At 35.4% G+C, this 10,826-nt stretch overlaps 1 long non-coding RNA gene across 3 annotated transcripts in view; it reads left to right on the forward strand.

The window, feature by feature from the left end:
* LOC115606751 overlaps window positions 1–9,726 on the forward strand; it is a 47,643-nt gene extending 37,917 nt beyond the window's left edge. For 2 of the 3 annotated variants that reach the window (XR_003990993.1, XR_003990995.1), the window contains exons 4-6: window positions 5,042–5,160; window positions 6,134–6,224; window positions 7,269–9,726. This is a non-coding gene — a long non-coding RNA (uncharacterized LOC115606751). Of the gene's footprint in view, window positions 1–5,041; window positions 5,161–6,061; window positions 6,225–7,268 lie in introns of all 3 variants that reach the window. The other variant, XR_003990994.1, reaches the window with a different exon arrangement.
* The last annotated feature ends 1,100 nt before the right edge of the window (window positions 9,727–10,826 follow it).

Here is a 10,826-nt window from a genome sequence, read left to right on the forward strand (position 1 = left end):
TGGTTTACACCCTCAGTGGTCTTATATGAGAATTGGTGGGAGATAATGTTTTTATGTCATGTCCCACATAGGATGAGGTCTACTTAGCACTATCAGCTACCAGTATCAGCAGCCCAGAGGTGAAGGCGCATGAAAAGCTCCTGATTCTGTTTTGTAAGTATAAATACAAGACCCTTCCAAAGCTGAAAAGGCCACTATTGTCTCAAGGTATTATTTCTGCTAAGGGAATGAAACAGAGGGAGTGTGTATCATGTAAACTGATTCTTCACTCACTGAAGATACTGATAACATCACCAAATAAATGCAGTGGCCTATAGATTTGCTTCTAGACCAATTATTATACTAGTGAAAATAAAATAGCTATGTGTAAAATGTGATGAAGAACATAATGATGTCCAACCAATCTAGCATGAGCTAAGTTGGAAGAGGAACTGTAAAGGGCCTAAATTAAAAAGTGGTCTTCCAAACTTGTACCTAATTGGACTTTTGTTGGAGCATAATGAACATATTTCTTCTATCTTATAATGCCTGATTATGCTAATATTAATACATGATAAGATATACAATTCACTGTTTAAAACAGACTGCTTACACGATATTCACAGATGAGTTATGAATTTTAGCTGTAATAAGGCAGCAATTTATAACATTCAGAATTGATTCCAAGTGAGGCTTATTCCAAAATAGGGAGACCTTAAGTAACATGACATGTTATATGTTTGGGATCATTCTCTGTGTCTGTGTAAAAGGAGTGCATTTCGACTCTAACTAATAATGTGGGTTCTAGTATGGCTGTGTACATTAAGCATGCATGTACATATACATTAAGTAAAAAAGTTTGGGAAGATTCAATATAGGTTTTCTTATTTAAGCAGTTGTCCATGTGCAATTGTATATAGGCATCTCTTTACCAGTAGTATAAACCTTTTTCCTACTTCAAAAGTCCATGTAAATGATCTGTAAAGTTTCAGCAGGTATTTGTGTATTTCTAGTGGAGCAGCATGCTTTGCCAGATTCCAGTCTCTCCATTCATCAGCAAATCTTCATCATAAGCTGCTGGAAAGCAGAAAAGAATAAAAGTCAGAGTCGAAGCTGTGCAGCTGTAGTTTGATTGATAAAGTTTGTAGCCTGAACTTACATATGCATATGAACCAGCACAGAGCAGAAAAAATGAATACGTGAGAAAAAACCTCTTCTGAGAGCTTTCACGTGAGGCTGTTACCAAGGTAACCCCTGTATATCTTCTGAACAGGTACCTTTTGGGGGTCTGACTCTCAGTTTGTACAGTTCACACTGAGATGTCAACTGAAGGCAGGCAGTAAAGGTCCAGCAGTAGAAACACATGATGAAAAATAACTGGTGTATTACTAACAAATGTCTCTTTCTGTGTATATATATGCTGGTGACACCATCTTCTCTGAAAGTGGGGTCTGGATAGGTGTGTGGTAATTAAATATTTTTGAAATTTGTCTCTGAACATCAGCCTATGTCTCAGATTCTCATAGCAGGGACTGAATGAAGTTGTCTTAACATCCCTTTACTGTTTTTCTTTCTGTAAGTCCATCATATGATTTCTCTTTTCATCCTCTATAACGTCCATTGTGAAAACAATCTGTTTACTAACACATGAGAAATGGTCTTTTTTTTTTCTGTTCTGGCTGCCACTTTTTTTCTTCTTGACTGCCCTGTCAGGTATCCCAAATGAAGCAAAAAACCCTCTTGCACCTTTTTTTTAATTAAAATTTTGCTGTTTAGGACTTGATCCTGAAACAAGTGAGCCTAATAGAAGTTTTGCTGCCAATATCCATGTATTTTTCTTTTCCCTCACATCAGGAATATGTCATAGAAAATCATATGCTTTGTCCCATATATTCATCTGCTACTTTCAAAATAATGCTTTGAGAATTTCTGTCATTCTCTGCTCAATAATCTTAGCAATTACAGAACTTTTGCAGTTTGTATATTCTATATTTTTCTAGATCTCTATATGTATTCTACATAAAAATACATTATAAAATTCATTATATGTGTTATAAAATACATCTATTTGTTAAAATAAAGAACAAAGCAATTTTCTTAATCTTTTGATTAAAAATGCATTATCTTCAGTGAGTTTTCCTTTAGCATTTATAAGGTAAAATCAGGAATTAACAACAAGTGCAAGGCTCAGTCTTGCAAGTGCTTATACTTGAGCAACTTTATTCAGAGTAGTCCTTCTGAGTTCAAAGTGAATTCAATTGAATTATCCATTTGGGTAGGACTGCTCAGATGTTTAAGGTGTTTAACCAGGATTTCAAAATAGTAGCGATGTTGCTTGAGGCTAGAAATGAGTAGCTGGATGTCAGTTCTCACTGAGAAAAAAAAAAATCATAATATTTAGAGTTGTTCAGGTTTTTTAAAAGCATAGTTACATGTCAAGGACTAGCAGAAAAGCTATTTGTACTTTATTCATGCTAGTTTTAAAATGAACTGGATTCAGGAATATTCACGGTTCTATTGTGTTCCTTTCTGCAGAGACTGAGGCAATCAAGCTTCACTGGCATTAGTGTTTGCTGAACTTAAATATAAAATTTGTAAAATGTGAGAACAGTTTTATTCTATTGGAATGCTTACCACAGAAACAATGCCTTGTCAGTTATTAAACCAACAGCAATTAGACAGCACAATTCAGTTCCTTTACACAGAGTATCAAAAATGTCCAAGAGAATTATTTGGGATCAATTTACAGCATAAAAAATAGTGGCAAAATTAAATGATAATTTCTAATCGGTACTAATGCTGAATTTTTTGTTTAACTTCCATGGCTTTGGATTAGATTCACCTCTTCCTGGAGTAAGAAACAGAATAACTTATTAGTTGGAAATTGTTTATGATGATAAGCAAGATAATTAGAATAAATTATTAAAGAAGCATCGTGACGAAGACAAGTATGTAAACCTAAAACTGTGAATAGAGATCACAAGATTCAAATTAGAAATATAGCTTTGGTTTATACAATTGTACAACTATTTTACACTACATCATTATTGTGCAGAAGCGGTTAAAAATATTCAGATCAATATTATGTTCTTTACATGAAGCTACTGAATCACAGCAGGAAATTTGTGTCATTATGAAAACTGAGGTCTCATACAGAACACTCTACAGTTCACTCTGAGGGAAAAACAGTGATGCAAATACAGCATAACCTACCAGGAAATAAAGCTCACACATCATACACATATACCGTATACATAGATAATGTTTCATTTAAAGCAATAGTAAAAGGTAACGTCAGCAAGGAAAACTAGTCTTTCATTTAGTTAGGTTTTTTTAAAGCATAGTTACATGTCAAGGACTAGCAGAAAAGCTTTATCAAAGGTGAACTAAAACCTCTGAGACCACGTTTAGGGTTAAGACTGGGATTAAGATAAGGAGTGGAAGAAAACTGGTGCTTTTGGAAAGCACAGGGTTCCTAAGAAGCTGAGAAAGCAAAGCATGGACTTCTGTGAGAAATCTTCCCTACTCAGACTTTCCCATGGGGCTTTAGTATATCCTGCGGCAGAATTTTCTTGCAAGGCTTAGGGTCAGCTAGGAGAAAAAACCTCCCTCTTCCTAGGTGGATAGCTCTGATAGGCGAGACCTGTTTGAGAAGCCCCAACTGGCCTTAGAGTTCTCCAAGAAAGAGCTGGAAGAAGCTGCAGCAGGGGTTCCTGCCTCCTTTGCTTGCAGTGGCATTAAGCAGAGGCTAACACATGGCTTATTCCTGGACTATGTTGCAGCTACTTTGCAGCCATGCCTGTGCCTGGGATTGTACCCTGTTGGTTGAGACTCTGACCCTGGCCTGTAGGCTGACTTCTTGGCTTGTTCATGACAAGACTAAGACTTTTTGTTGGTGAGGCATTAGCTTTTGCTGCCATGTTGTGATATTTAGCTCCCAAATTCTCCTTTCCCTGCTAAGCAGCAGCTGCCTTTATTGTTCCTTGACAGAGATATGAGACCCACAGGAAAAGCAGTGCTGCAAAAATCTCGAGGAAGACAAGTGGGGTCTTCTGTGAGAATTCTCCCAATCACATCCTTTTCGCAAGGGGCTTCACCATGTTCCACTACAGAAGTGTCCACGCTTAGGATTAAGCATAGGGTTAGGGCTATGCGGAGAACAAAAGATATGAGACCCATGAAAGAGTGGGACTGCAGGGAAGTTGCCAAGTCATAACAGCACTGTGGGCTGATATGGGAACTCTCTTCCACTTGGTATTTCCACTGTGGCTTCACTATGTCACTTGATGGAAATCTCTGCCCAGGCTTAGGGTTCAGGCTAGATTTATGATTTCTGTTCCTGCAGCATGTGGAGATTGGCATTCATGGCTTGGAAAATAGTTTTCTCATATTTATGCTACTGTACACAATGCTTACCATTTACCACTAAAGGTAGCTGTGATCTTAAATAAATGGAATTAATTGAGAATTATGTGAATGTACTGTAAGGTATAAATTTGTCTCCTGACAGCAAAAGAAGATAATAACTTACTCTACAAATTCAAGAGCATTAAAGGACTTAGAGATGAAACAGTATAATATAATGTTCTCCAGTTATGATTAAAATATCTTCAGTCGAAAGATACTACTGGGCTAGATAGGCTTACATACAATACTACTGCAAAAGAAAGAGTGGCATCTGATGCAATATTGACACTATAATTTTGACAAACCCATTCCATAGTAATTTCAAGACTGAATACATGCCTTCCCTGCTGTTCTTTTTTGCTGTGATTATTTGTTTGGTTTCATTTGGTTTGCCTAGTTAGAATTTTTAGAATGGCAATGAGATGAGGTCTAAACTGAATGTGAGCATTAGGCAAGAAGCCTTGTAGGATATTTCAACAACCCATATTGGATGTCATTGTTTATTTTAAATTTGAACTTAATTACTGTGAGATCCCAGGCTCCATAAAGACAATGAGTGCCATCTATAAATGCTAATATAAATCAATAAAGAGGGGGAGGTTAAGTGATTTATGTTGGAGCTGAGCCACCATGTAATAAGTGATGCTCATTACAGCTTCAGCAATGAATGGGAAATCAAAACATTAAAGAGTGCAAATGAGAAGACCATCCTATTTTGCAGGAAGTTTGAGATACTACATTCGTCCAGGTCATCCATTTTTATCCTTTTAAAAGGTAGGTTATATCTTGTATTTAATAGACATCTTGCCTAAGAAAAGGCTGCTGGAGTTTTCCCAATGTTTCCATGACTTTGAGTTCTTGCCAACTTTGCCTGAAAAATAACAAACATAGCTGCCAAAACTGAACTATAATATTGCTGTAAAAAGAGTATTATAGGTACAAGTTTTAGGTATGCACTGCTTTTCATATCTATAGTACAGTTGACCATATTATGAATATTTCATTTTCATTACCATATATTAGTAAAATAGGACTTCAGAATTGTTTTGTATATCTCTCTTCAAGAGCACAAACAAATAATTGTACTTCTGAACATTGATTGGCACATTATGGAAGCATCGAAAGAGTCTCTGTAAGTAAGGCTGCATTGGCACTTACACTGAAGGCAGGACTAACATTTCTCTATTAGAGGTTTAATTTATTCTCCAAATTTGTCAGAACAATTGCACTTTTCATATAATTTTCTTAATAACTTAGTTTTAATTAGAAGAAAAAAGATTTTAAGTGCACTTTCTCTGTACACATTTTTTTTACTCAAAAAAAAAAAAAAAAGGTGAGGAAAAAAACCTGTCTCCCTTAATTTCACACACAGAAAGTCTTAAAGATACCTGTTCTTTGCTAACATTTTGAAGGAGGCAAATTTTGGAGCTTTTTCGGTGTGAGAGAAATATCATTTCTCTCACAAGAATCAAGACTAACCAACTGACCTGGTGGAACTTGACTGAAAATATTGTCCTAATGTCCCTATGGCAGCTTATGTCCGATGACTGCTTCAATCTATTCTCTAGGTGAAACAAATCCATTTTTTTAACTTTTATTTGGGTCATTTTCTAGGTTGTGGGGTTTTAACTTTTGTTTGCTTCCACAATTTGGAGTTCTTCCTTTTCCTCTCCAGGGAATCTTCCTCCATGACTAGTGTTTGGACCTATTTTGATATGCTTTTTGAAAAAGGATTGTCTTTATTTAGATGGAAGTGAAGGTAACTCTCGACTCAGCTGAAGTAAGCTTTTCAAGGAAGAGAACCTCAATGCCATGAGTTCAGACCTGCTTCTTTTTAGGTGAGAATGGAAGCTGCTTGCCAGCTCTGTTGCATTTGTTCAGTAATGTCTAGGGGGAATTCCAGAGGTTTATCATCATGTTTACGGAATTTCTTTTTTTTTTTTTTTTATCAGTTTCTGTAATTGTACTGCTAATGTTGACTCCATTCTTCAAGGGTGGGAGGCTTTCAGTTATGTCGATAGGTGTTAATACTGCATCTGTAGCTGTGCAGGAGTCAGCCCTAGAAACAATAATGTTGAAGACACACAAAGGGTCAGGCAACTATTTTCATTAACCTGAGACTAATAGTTCTAATCTGAAGTAGGTTTTGAAGCCGCAAAGTCTGTGCAAACACTCCCACTCTCCCACCTATCACTCTCCAGCTGTCGGCATAATTCCTGAGCTTTGAGGAGTATTTTGACTAATAGTGCTTTACACAAATGAAGTGATCTCTCACTTGAAGGAGTTTAAGTAACAGGCTGCTTTCCTGCTTCTAGCAACATTTTTTTCCTCATTTCAGCATCCATTTACCAGCATTCTATTCTTTGCATGAAAGAATAGCTGTTTGGATATGTGAAATGACGATTTATTGTCAGGATCATTACAGTAGTGTTAAAACCATGTAAAATTCACCAACTGGCTGTTGTCTTAAACATGCGGTATCTGAGCACTTTGGTGTTCTGTTCAAAGTAGAGACTTTATCTTTGTTCATATAATAAAAAAATCCCCTTTACATTATTTACTTTAGTTTAGCTTGGTGTATTTCAAACTGTCATGAATATGTCAGAAATCCAAGATTAAAACAGTATGTTTTACTCTCCAAAACAAGAAATAAAAGAATGAAGGGGAAATATTCTAGGAATTAAAAATACTTGACTTGTTTGAATGTACTGCCCTATGCGGTTTTTTGAAAGCAACCAAAAGGCAAAAAATTGTGTGGAAGAATGTATAGGGAAACCTGCTCTCCCTCAGCAAAAATGACATAGTATTTGCATTTCTGAGTTTAGACTAATTTTTTTTTTAACCTACCTTTTCTCTCTTGATCTGCATGGGATATTTTCCAGATATTAGCTGATGATATCCAAAAGGTCTTGTTCTCCTGCTGTACATTGTGAACAACTTTCAAAGAAACACCTGGAAGTGCTAACATTGTGTGGTTCAAGAACAATGCTGGAATAAAAGGGGGACAAGTTCAATATCCTGACAGTTCTGCAGTCCACCAAGTCTGTTATTTCTGTTCTGTCTTTATAATGGCTATAAAGTATGAGCTGGGAGTATGATGTGAATGCATCCACTTTCAATAATTGATATGATGAATAATCTCAACCTTCTGACACCTTCTGTATCTCCTTACATCTTAGGAAACTTCATTCATCAACCACATTTGAAATGTTTAAGTAATCTCAGTGATGTATGGAGCACTGAAACTCCCTTGTTAGAAATCCATGCTACTAACATTCTATCAAATTAAAAAGCCACTGAGCTCTTGTGCATAAAATTATCATCAATTATCTCTGAAGGTTCATTGCTGTTTGGAATGTTTAATTGCTCACTCAGCTGAACTTCAGCAGCTCAAGATTATTAATCAATTTGTCAGAAGGTTTCTCATAATGTCGCCTTTTATGCTGCAGTTATATGGGTGGAAAACCCATGTGCAAGACAATTTTATGCAGCAAGTCAACAGTAGCCATCCATACCCTTCATAATATTCCTTTCATATATTTAAGAGTATTTTTTGCTCTTGATTTCTCACAGAAGACTGGGAACTTGTAATTACCTCAACCTAATTTATTTGGATGGAAAACTAGATTCTCCAAAACAATATTTATAAGTAAGAATGGAGACAGATAATAAGAATAGGACTTTTGAAGCATTTAACCCTGGCCTAATGTTGTTGTCATCAAAGTGTTGTCATCAAAGTATTGTCATCAAAGTAAATATTTCTACTAACTGCAGTAACAGTAAAGACCTTTTGAAAATGCCATACCTTAACTGTACGTGAACAGGTTTTTTTCTTAACAAAAAAATGCATCTTTGCTTTAAATAGTCTTTCATGAGAAAATTTGACTTTTAGGACATACTAAACCCATGTATTTAATGTTAATTGAAATACTTTTCATTATTTGTTTTGAAAATGTCTTTTTTAAACTTTAAGAGTTATGAATTCATCCTTTCTATACTGTTTTTTGTTTTACAAATGCAACTGTGTATGAGACCTTATAAGTGGGCTGATGATAGTATTTCTGTTTATAAATTTTTAATTAATTAAATCTTTTAGGAGTTCTATGGTGCAGCACTACAGAAATAGGGGATTCTGCTTTTCCTGCTCTAGAGAATTGAAAAGAGTTTGGAATGTTTTGGAGTAATATATTTCAGGATTCTTTAAGCCACTCCAGATATTTTCTCAAGATGAAAAAGCTTCCAAATAGATAGACTGGAAACATTATGGACATTATCCTCTTTCTTTTACTACATGAATTTTCATCATATTATTTTCTATGCATGTAGGTAGAGGATGAATGCTACCATATAGTTTCACATATCTATTTGATATTAGGCATTTATGCAGCATATCACACCATGGTATATCTACCAAAAATTGAAAATGAAAGAAAGTATCAGGTTTCTCCTTCGTCAAAGTTCTTTCATAAAATTAAAATATTAGAATAAGAAATACATTTTTGTGTCTAAGAAATGTTTCAGGTGTCAGAAATATGTTGAAAACTAGCATATTTTTTTTTCCAAGTCTCCTCACTGTAATCATTCAAAGTCTTTCTTAAAACATATTATGTCCATTAGCAGATGGGAAACAAAACACCAGTACAAGTACATAACATCTCTATACTTTCTGACATCTGGGGATATCACAACAAATGTGTAACAACTCCTTAGTACAGTTTCATCACCATTACCAATCTCCATTACCCATCTCCATTACACAGAATTTCTAGCACCAAGAAATAAAGATTGTCATTACCTTTGGCATTGAGTCAAACCCAAAATGATATGCAGAAGATTGAGCATGAAATCTTTTGAAGAAATAGGAAGAGAAGCCAGATCCTCAGATTCCCAATAACATGTCTTAACACATGAACCCTTCCTTCATCACCCTGCTCAGCAGTGATGCCTTACAGATGAACAACTGAGCTGTGATTAGATAGATCACAGACTCTTCAGTATTAGTATCTTTTTTTGTTCTTTGCACTATACAAGTCTGCCATAGCATATATTAGCACTAGGAAAATATAGCATTGAGAAATATGGAGATGAAAATGTTTAAAGTGCACTATGTATGTGGCAAATCACAACAATTCCTAGAAATGTTCAGTTCTGTAAGGTAAGAATATATACACTTTGTGTATGTGTTGTTCTTCCTTCATGCAGCATACCTTTATCCATTCACTGATTACTTCAAATCGATGTGGATGTGAATGTACTGTTATGGATGATCCCAAACCTGCACATATTTGGGCCTAGTTAACTCATGACCTTAGTGAAAATAAACTCATCAGTAAGTATCAAGACTGTTGTCACTGTTTCCGTAAACAAATTTGAGGATCAGACACCAGTTCTGTATATTACAAAGCATCTCTGGCTCTATACAGAGAAAATGAAAGTGGTGCTGTAATTAGCTCACCAATAAATCAATGGAAGTGAATGATAACTAACATAGTTTGGATGTCATGGAACGAGAGGGATAAATAGTAAAGGATAATCTAGTAGGATAGTCTAGTAAAATAAAGAATAAGAAACACAGTAAGAGTCCTCAGCTTTTCGTATCTTTATACTCTTCCTGTTAGTTTTTTCTCCTATCACAACTCCATCTTACTTCTCATTTAATCATGAAAGCTAGAATAACTTCTATTGTCATTCAAACATTTAGACTGACTCCCTGGTCATTAAATTTTGTTATCATTTATATCAATTTTGAGCCTGAACCAGAAAGTCTAGTTATGTAGGTGTCAGTCTTTCCATGCCCAGAGACGTGTATGTTACATGTAAAGATTGTTGGTGCAGATTATGTCTTTCCATGTGTCAGAGCATCTAAAGTAACAAACTAATGCATACTTGCATATCAGAAAGTGTGTTAGCTTTTGATGTACATCTTTCTTAGTACATGACTCATTAATTTAATAGCTCCATTATGTTAGTCCAGGCATGACGTATACTTTAGTGTATGCATGAAAGGTTGCTATGAAAAGTTTACTTGCTGTATTTAAAACCTAAAAATTTTATCGGTCATCAATTCATATATAGTTTTAGACATAAATGAGATTATTTATTTATTCTAGAAACTGAAATCCTGAACACCATATTTTAACTTAGGACAATCATTTATTTCACTGTCCATTTAAGTCAATCTGTCTCTGGTATGTGCTTGTCGACGTGTATACCAACGAGCAATGACTTTCATTGAGAAAGAATAAATAGCAACCACACAAAAATCAGTTCCAAAGAACTCAGTTCTCAGTGTCTTTTGGAACACTGTGCCTCTATGCACCCTCAGAAAGCTCAGAAGAAATTATCTATGCAGTTGATTTCTGAAGCTTGAACTTGCATGGTCCCAATGAACATTGCAGACTCTCTTTGAAACTCTTACACTTGCCTTACAGTAGTACTGC

This window comes from Strigops habroptila, chromosome 4 (assembly GCF_004027225.2).
Source record: "Strigops habroptila isolate Jane chromosome 4, bStrHab1.2.pri, whole genome shotgun sequence".
NCBI classification, from domain to species: domain Eukaryota; kingdom Metazoa; phylum Chordata; class Aves; order Psittaciformes; family Psittacidae; genus Strigops; species Strigops habroptila.